The sequence below is a fragment of the Pinus tabuliformis genome, chromosome 1_1, assembly GCF_031772625.1.
Source record: "Pinus tabuliformis cultivar Carrire ecotype Pingquan chromosome 1_1, CPIR1, whole genome shotgun sequence".
Taxonomy (NCBI): Eukaryota; Viridiplantae; Streptophyta; class Pinopsida; order Pinales; family Pinaceae; genus Pinus; species Pinus tabuliformis.
Window position 1 is genome coordinate 593,082,216 of NC_142297.1, and position 17,883 is coordinate 593,100,098.

The window sequence follows — 17,883 nt, forward strand, 5'->3', positions numbered from 1 at the left end:
CAAATTGCTGAAGTTCCGCAGATTTTAGATCAACAAAGGAGTGAGAAAGAAGATATGTCGCTAAGAATTTGGTGATTGCAACAAATCTAACCGTATACCAGACAATGATTTGTGAATGAATTCACTCCTCGCTCCCCAATGAGAAAAACTCAAATTGTTATCGTTAAGATTTGAGATTAATGCTGCCTTATTTGTACACTTCGTGTAAAAAGGATGTAAAAGGATGTATGAGGATGCATAGCAACCTCATTAGTTGCACAAAACGCATTGATACTAATTAAATTATTGCAGCCTATACAAATTCCTCTTTAACTTCTCTCCAGCTAAGGAAAAAACAGAAACAAGTTATCCTCCACAAAATATGTCCAACGATGTCAGCAGTTTATTTCTTCTTCTCAGTAGCTCCAACAACCCTCATCTTTCTAATGACATTGGACATCTCCTCTCTCTTCTTCTTGGCCCTCTTATGTGTTTCCAGCTTCTTCTTCGCGACTTTCAAAGCACGCTTATCCTTCCCCACTTTCAGCAACTCGATGATCTGCTTCTCATATGGGGGAAAACCTACCACTTCCCTTATCAACTTCCTCACAAAATCTATTCATTTATTCCTCTTCCCTTTGTTGGCAGAGGGATGGGGAGCCAAGTCGCACTTGGTAACTATATGCCTCTATTCATGACTACGAAAATCCCTGCTTTCGGTTGTGAACGACAAAATTTATTTTAAATAAAATTTAATATTTATTAATAAGCACTTGGTAACTATATGCCTCTCTTCAGGGCTAATATTTATTAATAAGTGCTTGGTAACTATATGCCTCTTTAGGGCTACGAAAATCCCTGCTGCACGAGAATCCCTGCTTTCGGCTGGGCAGCGCCAAATTTATTTTAAATAAAATTTAATATTTATTAATAAATATACAATTTAATAAATAATATGTTTGGTTATTTAATAAATTTTAAATGAATAAATAATTAAAGTTGAAATCTAATTGTTATTTATTTTTATAAAATAATGTTTTGATGATGGTATGTAAATAAATGGTAATGGAGGGATTTCAACCAAGGTCTTGTTGGTGTTGGTGAAAGGCATTTTTTTGGTTTTTATATATCTTCTGAGAGTTTTAAATTGCATCATTCGGGGTCTGATCCTGGTGGCTAGGTCTTTCTAGCCCATTAGTCACACTTCTTTTCGGGTAGGCTGTTAACTTTGCTTTGGATGGCAAGCCTTTTGGGGACTATTCTATCACTCGCAGTTGCTTCATTATGATCCTCTATGCCAGTGGATTTTCTAATTTGGTAGATTTTGGGACCAGTGATGTATCTGGCTCTTATGTGGTGTTCATTTGTTAGGATGACTCCATGATGCACTTGTCAGTAAACCATGCTCGAACCTCTCACTTCTACCCATCCATGCTACCCTTATGTCCCCTTGCCTCCTTCAATACACCAAAAGATCCTCCTGCCCCAAAATTCATGAGAATTGAACATTTGGAGGAAGTCATTTAACAACCACCTCTAAAAGTTTAATTCTAATGACTTTGTGGGGGAGGGGCATTAGGGGATTGTCCAAAACTGCCTCCAAAAGTTACATTGTCATGATTTTTAAGGGGGGTTGTCAAACAACCCCCCTTAAAAGGCACAAGAATTGAAGTTTAGAGAAGCAGAATGGTATCCATCTGCCTAGCTCAGGATACTAGGAGTAATGACTCTACCAATCACATTCAACATCTTTTTCCAAGGTATTTGAAGTGGGAACCGATATAGATAACAATTGTGACAATGCAAGTTCGGAATCCGCGACCGCTCATTGGCAATTGCAACCTCAAAACCTGAGAAAGATAATAGATAAAATTGAAATGATGAAATTCGAAACCCTGTGGCGATTCCTAGCCCTTGAATCACTGTAATCACACTCGTTATAGACAAACGGAAAGAAAATCAGGAACACCCGCCATGGTTCTCTACTTCATTTTCAAACCTTCGAATCAAATTTTTCAATTTTGTCAATAAAAACATAAACCCCTAAATCCAAACCCTTGTACGTCAATATCTCAAATAAATGTAAGGCAATTGTAGCCAAATGGGATGCATCATTACTAACAGGTGTCCTTAACACACATGTGTCTGCTCTTTCTGGCTACACTAAGGTTTCAAGTATATACATAATTGCTATATACCAAAAGTTGCATCTATCTTTTCACTATTGTAACAGGAATCTAGATATGTAAAAATGCATGGACATAAGACAGATACAAACCCAACTAACCTGTGAATTCTCTAAAGTTGCACACTTCAACTGCGAATTAGCTATTGCCCGCCTCTTCAAGAGCCTCCAAGTTCTCTCCAATGATATGTTATATTCCATTGCAAAAGCTACAAATATATATATATATATATATATAATTTCCCAACCCTTAAAAATCTCTAACCACATATGAATTTGTCTCAAAACTAACCAAAACACTCCCACCAAAGGGAAAAAATTGGCACCAAAAACCAGTTTCATGGATAGTTCAGAACATCTAGATTTCATGGAGAGTTCATCACAGTAAGAATAGTCGGTTTTCATGGAAACAAGGTTCATAGCCAGATTTCACGGGGTAAGAATGACTAGTTTTCGTGGAAACGGGGTTCATAGTCAAGTTTTCACAAGGGTTTCATAAGCAGGTGTCGAAGACATAAACTTCATAAATAGCCAGTTGGTTTCCCATTTTCATCGAAACTGGAACCTAAGATTATTGATAGACAACACATAAAATGGGTTTGGGTGTTCGATAATATTATATTATTCATAGCGAGCATGATAGTCGCCAAATAACATTGATTAAAAAAAAAAAACAAACAAACAAACAATTAAATTGATAAAAAATAAAAATAAAAACAAGTATACAATTAAGTTATGAACATTTACCTATAAATATATTTATATGTTATATATATATGTGTGTGTGTGTGTGTGTGAGAGAGAGAGAGAGAGATAGAAATATATTTATATGTTAAATATAGATATGTTAGGTTTATCTATTTATATTTTAATCCTATATTTAAATAAATTCGAACTTTTAACATGAAGTAAGGTTATGATTATTTATTTACTAAATGTAAATATGAAGATTTAACTCTAGATTTAAAGGAACTCACATGAAGCAATGAAGTTTAAAAATTAAATTTTATCGCCAAATAAATATAAATATCAATATTTAACTATCTAAAAATTACCTTTACTAAAATTATAATGAAGGCATTGGTGCAAACACAAAATTAAACTTTACCCAAATAAATATAAATGTCAATATTTGATTTGACTATACATGCAAACCATTGGTGCAAACAATAAATTCAATATTAAAACAATTAAATTCTTATGGATAACTCCATCCCTAGTCTCTAAATTTTAACACTGCAACTTGATTCAGAGAAAATGATCTCTGAATTCATCAGCAATGTTAAAATTTAGAGACAATTAAAGGGTCTTCGGAATTTTAATGCCGTAGATGGATTCAGAGGCCCCTATGTCTCTAAATTTTAACACTGCAGATGGATTTAGAGATCCTCTAAGGAGGTCTTTGAATCCATCTGCAGTGTTAAAATTTAGTAAAATGTGACACTTCAGTATCAAAATTGCAATTTTCCATTTCCAAAGTGACACAATTAAAAATTACTAACATAAATAACTAATTCATATATTTTTTCGATTATTATATGGTCATATATTTTAGTCTTGGGCTAAATTAATCATTTAAGTTAGTCACTTTTGGTTGGGTCACTTATTATCTAGTCATATATTTTATCCCTAGACAAATGAGTCATTTAAGTTAGTCATTTTTAGTTGGATCACTTAAAATTTCTCAAATTTAGTAGTAATTCACTTGAAATCAGTGTGGTGACTAACATTTTTAGTCACTTAGTCACTAATTTCATCATTTTCTACTAGTGTTTAATGCCTATCATCAATGTGAGGTCCCTTATATGCACAATAAACTATATCATCCTTACCACAAATTTTGCATTCCTAGCTCCACAATCCACATCCTTGGACTCAGTGTCTTTTTTTTTTGTTACTCCAAATATTACAACATATGTACATTATTTTTACAATGGAACTCATACCAAAACCTTGGCTGAAAATTTTCACATATACAGTGAAACTTGTGAACACTAATAATCAGTAAAACCCATTTTCTATTGTCTATTCTTGTTCGCTGATCTGATGCAAAGTGAAACAAATGTCAAGCAACTCTAATTGTTTACTAATTTATTTTAAGAAATAAACTTTCTATCAAATTAATAACTATAAGTATTAGTACACAAGCAAACAGCAATGTTGTCACCTATTCAAATTAAAAAAAAAAAAGCACACAAATGCCATTTTGCAAAAAAACTAGGTAAAAATATTTTTTGCAAAAAAACAATTATACCAATAAAAGTAGATTGAGTGAGTACACACACACACACACACACACACATATATAGATATATACATGTGTGTGTATTATCGAAAGCTCATATTTTTCTTTAATTAAGAATACTCTACAAAATTACACTTAGGAATTAAGTTTTAATATTTTGAAATTAGAAATTGAAATGAAATAGTCCACAAATAACATTATAACTAGATAAACTAAAAACTAAATGCACATGAATCAAGTATACAAATAAGTAGTGACATGCCACCACGTGGCTCATGTTAAATAATGATATAATGAATTTTCGTCATGAACATGTGCATCATAAACTGAAATATTTGAAAACAATCTTAATCTTAATAAATGAAATATTTGAAAATAATTTTAATTGCAGTTGCTGTTGAGATTATTATGGCACAATAACTGACAGGACCGTGTTCGTGCTCGCATCAAACAAGTGTTGAGATGATTTTTTTTGTTCAAGTTGATTTTGAGATGATTTTGTTTTTGTTCTTCAAATAAGCTCTATAAGCTCCTTTATGTTGAAATTCAAAGAACTCACTTTAAATAAAGCCTATGACCTTTGTTTGTTAGGATCCTATTACCTTATTTAATGCAATTAAGTGATACATTGAAATCAAGTGATAGAATTTTTCAAAGTAAGTTGGATAGCTTGTTCCATCTTTCAAAGTCCCCTGATCACATCTTCAAAGAGGCTCAATGTAAAGGGCCAAGTTTTCAAAATCCTTTAATGGGCAGTATTTCAAAACAACCAAATGGCCTATTTCCTTGTGTCAAGGAGAGCTTTTGAAAGAATCTAATGAGGGATATTTCAAAATGGCTTGGTGGTCTATTTCCTCCATCATGAAAATATTTATAAAGAACCTAATACCTAATATTTTGAAATGGTCTGATGGTTTATTTCCTTGCATTTTGTAGACCTTCAGAAAATGCCACATGGACGCTTTTTCAAAATAGCCTCATGGTCCATTTACTCACATCTCTTTCAAAAGTGCTTTATGGACAATCTTTCAAATGCCCCAATGGCCTATTTCCTTGCTTTGGGTTGATCTTTCAAATATCCTCACAAGCAATATTTTAAAATCGCCAAATGACCTATTTCCTTCCCTTAGGAAAATATTTCGAAAGTTCCCAAGGAGTGATCCTTAGAAACAACCCAATGGCCTATTTCCTTTCTGTCCAAGGGAAATTTCAAAAGAGTTATTTGGATCAATCATTCAAAGGGAGGAGTAACAACTTTATGTTATTGAAGTAATACTTCAAATGGGTCCAATGTAAACATGACAAGGGAGTTGTTCATGATCTTTGATCCACATAATGCGATTTAATTTGAATGGAAATGAGTCAATTTTTTTACAAACTCTTTTTGAGTTGTGAGTAATATCTCTCTAAGTTACAAGTTGGAGAGTGGGTGCAATGAAAAATTACATGTAGTCTCTACTCTACAAAGAGTGAAGATGTTATACATGAAACTCTAGCTTTCACTAAATTAATTGTTAAATATACAATCAGTTTTTGTTAAATATTTTTCAATATAATACAACACACAAAAAATAGGTTTATTTTTCCAAATATATATAAATGCAACATAAATATTATTGGTTTACACAATTTTATCCCTCACACGTTCTCCCTCTCCATAAAATTTGAACTAGTAAGCTAATGGGAACTAAAACTCACACAAACCAATTAATCTACACCTCATAAATATCTATTTAGTTAATTACATATAAGCATATAAGTACACGAAAAGCTTAAAATTATATTAATTTTAACCATACTTAATATAAACTATACAAAAAATTTAATTAAATTTTTTTAAAGGAAAAACTTTATATAATGTTAGTAGGGCCAGATTAATGATTGAAAAATGTAAATATACATATAAAAATTTATAAATTAAAAAAAAAAAATGAAAAGAGAAAATATAAAAAAATTAATAATATTAAAAAAAATACACATAAATTATAATTCACCAATAAAGAAAGGTGTAGTCTAATATATAGATGAAATAGTTTTTCTCACTAATATATAGAGGAAATAGCTTTTCTCACTAATATATAGATGAAATAGCTTGTCTCACAGGAATCTCACTATATAATTTCAAGCAAAAATGTGCTTTTTGCTTACTTAAACTACATTTTTGAATGCTTTTCTCAGGGGAATCTTGCTGTATAGTTTCAAGCAAAAATTTGTTTTTTTCCTACTTAAACTACATTTTTGAATGCATAAATGGATTCAGCGCCTTGAAAAAACCTGAGATGCATGACTTGTACAAATTAAACAATTCAAATCCAAGTCTTTAAAAATCTCTACCAGATTTTGAAAATAAAGCAACTTAGTACATAAATATATATTTCATTAACAAAACATATATTTTAAATAAAAAATATAGAAAAATAAATATGCATATTAAAAACTTTTGATTTTATGATTTTATGTCTTTATAAATTTGATAGATGTATATATTAAGACTTAAATTTGTTAAAATAAATAATAAGTACTTAAATATAAATCTAGAATTTTAAAGATTGACAATTAAAATATAAATATAATTTTTTTATTTAAATTTCTTAAGATAATAAATATTTTAGAGTTCCTAGAATTTAGGCTTTTGTGATTCATATCAAATTTATAGATAAGATTTTTCAGTAAAAATCACATCTTAATTCATTTGTAAGCATTTCCAACCAACCAGTGTGGTTCATCGTTAGGACAAGTTGAAGAACCAGATCATGGCTACAGGTTAAATAGAGAGAGCAAATCATTCAACTTGAAAAACCAGATCATTCAACGGTTGACTAGGAAATGGCTATATTTGACCAGTAAATAGCTATATTGGACCGAAAAACTAGACTACGCCAGGGGATAAGAAAATAATTAATAAGTTATTTTAATTATATTTATTTCCATTTATAACCATTTGAATAAATTACTAGACTTATTTTTATTATTATTATTAAAACTATTTCAACTAGGTAAAAGCTTATATATTATTAATATTAATACAAGTTTAATTGAGTGGAAGATGAAAAATTAAAAAATAAACTAAATCTTTCCCATTAAAAATATACTTTTTAACCTTCTTAGTTAAATTTATTAATAAGTACTCGAGAAAGTTTGAAATTTTACCGAAATAAATATTTTTAACATCTTTAGTTAAATTTATTAATAAGTAATCGAGAAAGTTTCAAATTTTACCTAAATAAATATTTTTTAACATTTTTAGTGAAATTTACTAATAATTAATTGAAAAGCTTTTAAATTTACATAAATTGTGGGATGGATTTTTATTATTAAATGGATTTTTAATAATAACTTCATTTTTCTGATATAATTCAATATCAATCTAATAATTTATAAATTTAATAATACTAATAAATTTTAATGTAATTTTTTAATTTAATTTAACAAAACGAATATTCATCTAATAATTTATAAATTTAATAATACTAATAAATTTTAATGTAATTTTTTAATTTAATTTAACAAAACGAATATTCGCTTTCTTTCTTTCGGTTAAATTGTTGGAATGTTACTTTACACTTAAATTTTCATTTCTGCTTATCGTTTAACTTTGCCGATTTAATTTAATAAATTAAATAATAATATAAACCTTTTCCTAAATAATAATTTAATAATATAATTAAATTATAATATTAATTAAATTATAATATCGATAAAGAAATTGAAGGTATAAAAGCGTAAACTTTCCTTTCCTTTTTCCCTCTAATTTGTTAAAAAATGTTTGATTGAATTTTCATAATCATTGAGTATTCGCGCATTGAGCACTTAACCACGATTGTCATTATGAAAGTGCTCTTTTATGGAGAGGCTTTTCCGGTCTTTACGTTACCTCTCTATTATAAAATATTATTATATTATAAATATGGTAATAATTATTATTATAAATCAAAGAGTTTATTGATATTGTTAGACCTAAGATTTTTGTGATCTATAATGTAAATAAATATTTTTCGGATTAATCACAGATATTTGAACCAACTAATGTAGATGCAAAGAAGAATCAATAGATCTTAAGGAATAAATAGTGTGGATGCATCATTGCTTAGAATTAGGTGTTGAAAATTAGCCATTGATACATTAATTAATAAGGTAAGTAAAATATTATTTAAAAATTTAGAGGTAAGGAGTTATCTATTAAAATAATATATATTTAGTTAAAAACTAGCTGTAAAATAAAAATAAATAAATATAAAATATTTTAATCCAATATTTTAATAATTAATTAATAAGGTAAGTAAAATATTATTTAAAATCCTAGATAAACTAGAATCTCTTTCTTATTCTTTTTTCTTTTTATTTCTAGCTTATTTTTAGGTTTTTTATTTTTACTATTGTTTTCTTCTTTAACTCTGTCTGTTTATTTAGTAATCATTTTTCTTGTTTCCTCCTTTTTATATTATACATATTTTTGTAACCCTTATTTTGTTCCCCTCTTGACCTTCATTTTTCTAAATATATATAAAAGTTGGCTCTTTCTCTACTATTTATTTTTCGCAATATTATTATTAATTCATGTGATGACCCCGGGAAAATGTAATTATTTAAGTTTACTAATTCATGTGATGACCCCGGGAAAATGTAATTATTTAAGTTTACTACGGTAAAAGACTGAATTAGAATGACATTGAAAGACTTCTTTTTCTTTAAGAGTATTCTTTTAATTTTACATGTGCACTAAAATGTTTAAAAGAAAATACTCATGAAAGTATTGGCAGCTCCCGGAAGGGAACTGGAAAAAGAAAGTTAGTTAGTAAAACTGGAAATAACTACCTTCCCTAACTGGAAGGGTCTCCAGGGAAAAGGGGAGGTTGGTTGACAAAACTCTGGGCTGTAGAGACAGGCAGAGGGAGAAAAAGGGAAGAAAAACCCGAATGGACTAAGTCTGGTAAGGACCAGATAGTCGAGCACGAAGTGCTGTCTTGCTGAGGATAGTGATCCGGCAAGGAGAGCTTGGGGGGAGACTCTGGTCCCGGAGGACAAGTCTCACGGATGGGTGGATAACAAGCTATGCACAGAAATCTGCAGGTGACTTACTAAGGAGTTACAGTACCGGCAGTGACCAGGTAAGTAAACTGAACCTTAATGCATCTGTAGTTATCTGTGTAATATATATATATATATATATATATATATATATATATATATATATATATATATATAGATATATATATATATATATCTATATATATATATATATATATATATATATATAGAGAGAGAGAGTTTTCTTGGAAGAAGCAAACGTTATTACTGTTGCATAAACAGAATTGCAATGACTATGATTTAGAATCAATAAACTGGGGTACTTGACCCAGAACAGGAAACGGAAGAATGGAACAGAACCCGGCTGTAGGGGTATTACCTTAACTGCTAGCACATGCAGAGGAACAGAAACATGGTTAAACCCCGACTGTGAACCAGGGGGTTGTAAGCCCTGTCTCGTGGGTAGTTTACTTTAAGCTATAGGGAGTTGTCATTATCCACAGAAGCTATCATCATTTGGATAGTGGAGAGGAGTGACATTAAAACCCTTACCCATAATCTTTAAACTCGAATGGAAACTTTCCAGGTATCACACGGAGTTCAGAGTATAAAGAAGTCAAGAAGAGGATTAATTATAACGTAACCTTTGAATCGGGTTGACCCCGCGGCATGGATGAGTCTGGAAGATTTCTTTGCGCAAGACAACTACCTGAATGAGGGGTGGATACCTAAGAATCATTCTGCACTTTGGAAACAAACAGTACTTAAGCAGAAAACAAGCTTATGAGATATCTTTAGATAAACCAAATAAGAAAGAAATAGTCCTAGATCAGTTTCTAAGGAAATGGTTCCTGTAACAGCGTAAATGCATATACAAAAAAAACCAGCTCTTGAAGGAAATAGTGAGACAAGCAACAAGCGCTGTAGTAAACATTAAATGATGTTCAGTGAAACATATACATGTCAAACGATTCACAGGAAAACATATATATATATATATATATACAGTGAGCCGCGGAGTACAGTCCAAACATTGCCACGTTAAGGACTAAATAGCATTTCGACTTGAGGATATAACATTCAGAACTAACAAATCTCCTACATATAGAGAACCCAAGATCGAACGGCCAAACATCTATTGTAATAAGATGCAGGCGCAATATTCGCGGGTATCTCACAAAAACTTGCTAGAAAATAATTCCGATAGTAAACAAAGCTTTACATAATGCCGGAAGACAGTAAGCACATTTTCAGAATAGAGGATTTTCAAATTACAAAACCTGGGTAGTGTGCGAACTTCTCTATTCATTGTAAGCACATTTCAGAACAGAGAATAAAAATACAAAATCCGGGTAGTGCTCGCACTTCCCTATTCATTCAAATCTTTAAATTAAAATGGATACTTGTAAATAACAAGAGTAATAAACAAGAGTTTGAATTGATTTTAACAGCCGCAAGGCTATATCGGTCCAAACCAATACCAAATGAGCCGGATATCCAACATATGCCTTCAGAAGAGTCATGAATAAGGTTAAACCAAAATATATACAGTACATAGTTGCTACAATAAACCAAAGGCGGAACTATAGCCTCATAAACTGGAAGCTTCCAACCCAGAACCGCTGGAAGCGAGGGGGTTACCCCAGAATCCATAACACAAATCCAAGACGAACTGGACCGGACAATGTTGAACCTTCCGTCGCCATCTGCGTCCAACCATGAAAAGAATAAGGTTGGGGCTTCGTTTAGGCGCAGGGGGTAACCCTCTGCCGACGGATGGTAGGACAGATGAGCGGAACATTCACCCAGAAATTACCACACACAATACATCAAAGAGCCGAAGATGTTGTACCTGTGGTAACCTCGGCAATCTATCGCCTGGAGGAAGACCACCCTGTCGTATTAACACCAGAAGCGGATGTCTGCATCAAGCAACAAGGAGATTGAAGAAATCATTAGTCCGACTCCTTAGAAGATAAACCAAGGAAAACGAGGAAATGATAAACCGGCTGCAACACTTACCAGAAGCTAGATTGAAGAATATAAGCTCAGAAACAGAAGCTCGGCGGTGAGAACGCACGCAAGCGGAGATGGCAGACATTTCCTCGGCGCGGAACAGTCTCACCTACTGTGGCGAAATGGAGTCGAATGCCGGAAAACCCTCGAAGTTTCGGGATAAGCTGAAGTATATAGCCGATATCAGAGGTGGAGTCGTGGGGGCGCCTCCACCCTCCGATTTACCCAGAGTATCCACGCCGTTGATTAAGGCAGTAACACCAAATAGGAAGCGGGAACTTTCCACCTTGAGCCGTGCCATTCACGTGAACGGGCCGGCGGAAATTAATACCATGGCCACATGTCCGTTGCAGGCGGTGCCAACGAAGGTAACAAGCAGAGCTGCCTCGATACGCCCAAAGCCAACGCGCTGGATTATATGTGGTATAATTCACATAGGTTTAAACATCATAATTAATAAACATATCCAATGCAAAGGTAAGTTAATCCGATGGTAAGTTAATCTGAGAATTATTAAGCTACTGAAGTTGTAGCCTTATTATAAAATTTTTTTTATATACATTTTAATATGAGGGTGAGGTACGTGACAAATTGGTATCAGAGCCCAGGATGCCCATACTGTGGCCTCTGGGATGTGATTAACATGTTAAAATTGAGAAGGTCATCATAGTATTGATATTTTTTTCTTTTCTTTGAGTAACAAAATTGTGCCCGGAAACTCACAGTGTTAAATGTTTCCTGATTTTAGACCAGACTAGACAAAGGAGAAGAAAGAGGGCAACAGAAGGCACTAAATAGTAACAGTCAGCATGCAGAGAACTAGCAGCGCACCGCACAGACCCGCAGCAGATCAGGGGCCTGCAACAAATCCTAGAGACAACCCAGAATTGTGGGTACAGCTGGGTGAGGAGACACGCAGCACGAATTTGGCCATACTTGAAACAGTCCAGGAACTGAAGAATGAAATGGCTCGGTTGCGGGAGGATAATGCACGATTGACGATGGAGCAAGAAAGGATTTTAAAGAGTTTGTCTGACAAACAGAACCCGCCACTAGTCCACCCCAGTGCAGAACAACAGAGAATGACAGAGGAGCAACATTACCAAGCAGAACCCGGAAATTCGGAAGAAGGAGAGGATCAATCCGATAATGCATCGGAACAACAGACCTCAAAGCGTCAAAGGGTGGAATTACAGGGAGAATTCCGAAAAATTAAACCCCCACACTATGATGGGGAACAAGAGGAAGCGGCTGAAGCATGGCTAATCAATATGAACAAATATTTCCAGCTGTATGAGTATGACCATAACTTGAAGGCACGATTGGCTATCTTTCAGTTGCAAGGAAAAGCAACCCTGTGGTGGGAGGAGGTTAAAATTGTCAAAGGGGTAAGCGAACGAACCATAACGTGGGAAAAATTCCAGAAATACTTCAAAGAGAGATACTTGACAGAACGCTTTTATGATGAAAAAGCGAAAGAATTCCACGACCTGCGATTGGGGCAGCAGACTATGGATGAGTTTATTAATCGTTTTACGTCCCTGCTCCGTTATGTACCCTACCTTAAAGAAGAAAAATCCAAGGTGCAAAGGTTTGTTAGCAGTTTACCCATGTATATGAGAGAAAGGATTGAATTTGACAATCCTAGAACCATGGATGAAGCTATTCGCAAGGCCAGAATCTGCTATCAGCAGAGCAAATAGAAAGGGGACGGTTCCAACAGAAAATGGAGTGAGAAAAAGAATAGTAAAGTTGCGGGAAACAGTAAAGGAGGCCGGGGCAGTGGAGTTAAAGGAAGCAGTAAAGGGCAGAACAGTAGAGCAGCACCGAGAGGTTCGTTCAGACCCAAGACCATCAGTGAAACCAGAATGGGCGAACAGTCCACCAAGTTGGACAGCGAAGGAATAACCAGACCCCCCGTGCAGTGTTGGGGTTGTGGCGGACCGCACTACGTCAAGAACTGTCCGCAACGGAAGGGAACTGATCAGATATCCCAGATCCATGAGGCATCAACCGTTGGCGATGTGGGACGAAGTGTGCCAAGGATTAATGCAGCCTTGGACGATCGCCAGGCAGAATACCAGCCCACCATGGTAGAATTTGAAGGTAAAATTCTAGACTTTTCTATCACTGTTCTAATTGATCCAGGAGCTACTTTAAGTTATATTAGTCCAAAGATAGTTGAACAGTGTAAATTACAACCTGAAAAATTCAGGAACCCTTGGCTGGTACAGCTAGCTACAGGGGCTAAAAGATGAGTAATGGCGAAAATCAAAAACTGCCCTATAGTAATAGCAGGACAGCCAGTGGTAGCAGATCTGAACATGCTTCCACTTGGATCCTATGACGTCCTAATCGGGATGGATTGGCTAGAAAAGCATTGGGCATTAGTGAACTGCAAAACGAAGATCATTCGATACAAGGATGATTCTGGAAAGGAACAGGAAATGCAGGGAATTAAACGACCAGTGCAGGTCCGACCAATCACTGCATCCCAGCTAGCGAAATGCATCCGGAAAAGATGCCAGGTGTATGCCATTCAGGTGGGTTATGCAGAAACCAAGGATAAAACGACCGCGCTGGACCACCTTCCGGTAATAAAAGAATTCGCGGACGTGTTTCCGGATTACCCCCAAAAAGGGATATTGACTTCACCATTGAATTAATACCAGGAGCTGCCCCAGTTTCGCGGACACCTTATAGAATGAGTGTACCCGAGTTGACTGAGTTGAAAATGCAGTTACAAGAATTGCTGGATAAAAATTATATCCGTCCCAGTGTATCTCCATGGGGAGCTCCGGTGCTATTTGTCAGGAAGAAAGACGGAACCCTCCGAATGTGTATCGATTACCGACAGCTGAACAAGCTCACAATTAAAAACAAATACCCCTTACCTCGGATCGATGAGCTTTTTGATCAAGTCAAGGGGGCGACAGTGTTTTCTAAGATTGATCTGCGATCTGGTTACCATCAAATCAGAATTAAAGAAGAGGATATTGCTAAAACAACTTTCAGAACCCGGTATGGACACTACGAATTTGTAGTGCTACCTTTCGGATTGACTAATGCACCCGCCACTTTCATGTGCTTAATGAACAGTGTGTTCCATCAATTTTTGGACAAATTTGTACTAATATTCATTGATGATATTTTGATTTATTCTCGTTCCAAGGAGGAGCACGAGGAGCACCTCCGGTTGGTGCTGCAAACTCTTCGAGAGCATCAGTTGTATGCTAAACTCAGCAAGTGCGATTTCTATAAAGAGGAGATTCAGTATTTAGGCCATGTGATTACAAAGGAAGGGATTGCAGTGGATCCTGAGAAAATAAAAACCATAATGGATTGGCCCGTGCCTAAAGATGTGGCGGATATCAGGTCTTTCATGGGATTGGCTGGGTATTATAGAAGATTCGTGGAAGGCTTCTCAAGGGTAGCATATCCTATCACATCCTTGCAAAAGAAAGGAAGGACATTCAAATGGAATGCGGAATGTCAGCAAAGTTTTGAACGACTTAAGCATTTGCTCACTTCTGCTCCCGTCTTGAGTATAGCTGATCCTAATAAGGATTATGTGGTATGTACCGACGCTAGTCGAGAAGGCGTGGGAGGTGTGTTAATGCAAGAAGGGAAAGTGATCGCCTACGAATCGAGAAAGCTGAAGGAACATGAGCAGAAGTATTCTGCCTATGATTTGGAATTGGCAGTCGTCATACATGCACTTAAAATGTGGCGGCACTATCTTCTGGGTAGGAAATTTCTGTTGTTAACAGACCATCACAGCTTGACAAACTACTTCAGTCAGCCCACCCTGAATGCAAGGCAAGCCCGTTGGGCAGATTTCTTAAGTGGATTCGATTTCGACATTAAACATCTGAAAGGAAAGGAGAACCGCGTAGCTGATGCCCTGAGTCGAAAGGTACAATGTTTATATGAAGTTACACTCAGTAAATGGAACAATTCCTTGCAGGAAATGATAAAAGCAACAGCAAACCAAGATGCCGAATATCAGCAAATGAAGCAGCAAATGCCACTTTCCAGCAAGGAAAGTCAGCAGGGGTATGAAGTAAGCAAGGATGGAATGTTGTTTTACAAAAAAAGATTGTTTGTACCAAACGACAATAGCCTTAAAAATCTAATTTTGAATGAATTCCATACCAGTCACTACGCAGGACATCCTGGATACCAGAAGATGCTTACTGCACTTCGTGGGGAGTACTACTGGCCGGGAATGAAAAAGCATGTGGCTGAATATTTAGCGCGATGTTTGGAGTGTCAGCAGATCAAGGCAGAGCACCAGCATCCGGCAGGGTTATTGCAACCCCTGCCAATTCCAGAATGGAAATGGGAAATTATATCTATGGATTTCATAACTGGGCTGCCTAGAACAAAGAGGAACAATGATTCTATTATGGTGGTAGTAGACAAGCTGAGTAAGGCAGCACACTTTATACCAGTGCAATCTACCTACAGGGCAGTGCAGATTGCACACATTTTTATGCAGAACGTGTTCAAACTGCATGGGCTTCCGAAGACTATAATATCAGACCGGGATGTAAAGTTTACATCCGCCTTCTGGAAAGCACTATTTGCAGAACTGGGTACACAGCTGAATTTTAGCACAGCTTACCATCCCCAGACTGATGGACAGACGGAGCGAGTAAATCAGATTGTGGAGGACATGTTGAGAGCATGTGTAATGCAAAAACCAACACACTGGGAAGACTATTTACACTTGGTGGAATTCGCCTACAACAATGGATATCACACATCGATCCAAATGTCTCCATTTGAAGTCTTGTACGGACGAAAATGTCGTACGCCCTCAAGCTGGAGTGGCCCGGAGGACAAATTAAGGTTGGGTCCAGAAATGCTCAAGGAGATGGAGGACATGGTCAAAAGGGTGCGGGCTAATTTAAAGGCCGCTCAAGATCGACAAAAGAATTTTGCAGATCGGAAAAGAAGGTTCAAGGAGTATCAGGTGGGCGACCATGTTTATGTAAGAATACAAGCCAGGAAGAGCACCCTGCAATGGAGCAGTTGTGCTAAACTTGCACCTCGTTATTTTGGACCTTTTCAGGTCTTGGCAAGAGTTGGGCCAGTAGCCTACCAGCTTGCTCTACCAAGCCACATTAGAATTCACAATGTCTTTCATGTTTCCATGCTCAAAAAGTATATTTATGACCCTAAGCATGTGATCAAGTGGCAAGATATACGGGTCGAACCGGAAGGAGAGGTCCTGGTCGAGCCGCTGAGCATTCTCGACCGGAGAGAAGTGCAGCTGCGGAAACGGGTTATTACCCAAATTAAAGTGCAGTGGCAGCACTATGGGCCTGATGAGGCCACTTGGGAAGATGAAGAGCTTTTTAGGAAAGCTTATCCGGAGCTGTTTGGGGACACTAGACATCGGGACGATGTCCAATCTCAGGAGGGGGAGATGTGATGACCCCGGGAAAATGTAATTATTTAAGTTTACTACGGTAAAAGACTGAATTAGAATGACATTGAAAGACTTCTTTTTTTTTAAGAGTATTCTTTTAATTTTACATGTGCACTAAAATGTTTAAAAGAAAATACTCATGAAAGTATTGGCAGCTCCCGGAAGGGAACTGGAAAAAGAAAGTTAGTTAGTAAAACTGGAAATAACTACCTTCCCTAACTGGAAGGGTCTCCAGGGAAAAGGGAAGGTTTTGACAAAACTCTGGGCTGTAGAGACAGGCAGAGGAAAAAAAAGGAAAAAGGGGAGAAAAACCCGAATGGACTAAGTCTGGTAAGGACCAGATAGTCGAGCACGAAGTGCTGTCTTGCTGAGGATAGTGATCCGGCAAGGAGAGCTTGGGGGGAGACTCTGGTCCCGGAGGACAAGTCTCACGGATGGGTGGAGAACAAGCTATGCACAGAAATCTGCAGGTGACTTGCTAAGGAGTTACAGTACCGACAGTGACCAGGTAAGTAAACTGAACCTTAATGCATCTGTAGTTAACTGTGTAATATATATAAACAGAGTTTTCTTGGAAGAAGCAAACGTTATTACTGTTGCATAAATAGAATTGCAATGACTATGATTTAGAATCAATAAACTGGGGTACTTGACCCAGAACAGGAAACGTAAGAACGGAACAGAACCCGGCTGTAGGGGTATTACCTTAACTGCTAGCGCATGCAGAAGAACAGAGACATGGTTAAACCCCGACTGTGAACCAGGAGGTTTAAGCCCTGTCTCGTGGGTAGTTTACTTTAAGCTATAGGGGGTTGTCATTATCCACAGAAGCTATCATCATTAGGATAGTGGAGAGGAGTGACGTTAAAACCCTTACCCATAATCTTTAAACTCGAATGGAACCTTTCCAGGTATTACACGGAGTTCAGAGTATAAAGAAGTCAAGAAGAGGATTAATTATAACGTAACCTTCGAACCGGGTTGACCCCGCGG

The 17,883-nt window shown here is 35.9% G+C and overlaps 1 pseudogene; it reads right to left on the minus strand.

Annotated features, from left to right (window-relative positions):
- Positions 1–382: 382 nt before the first annotated feature.
- On the minus strand, positions 383–702 carry LOC149214656 (large ribosomal subunit protein eL36z pseudogene; annotated as a pseudogene).
- Between the last annotated feature and the right edge of the window lie 17,181 nt (positions 703–17,883).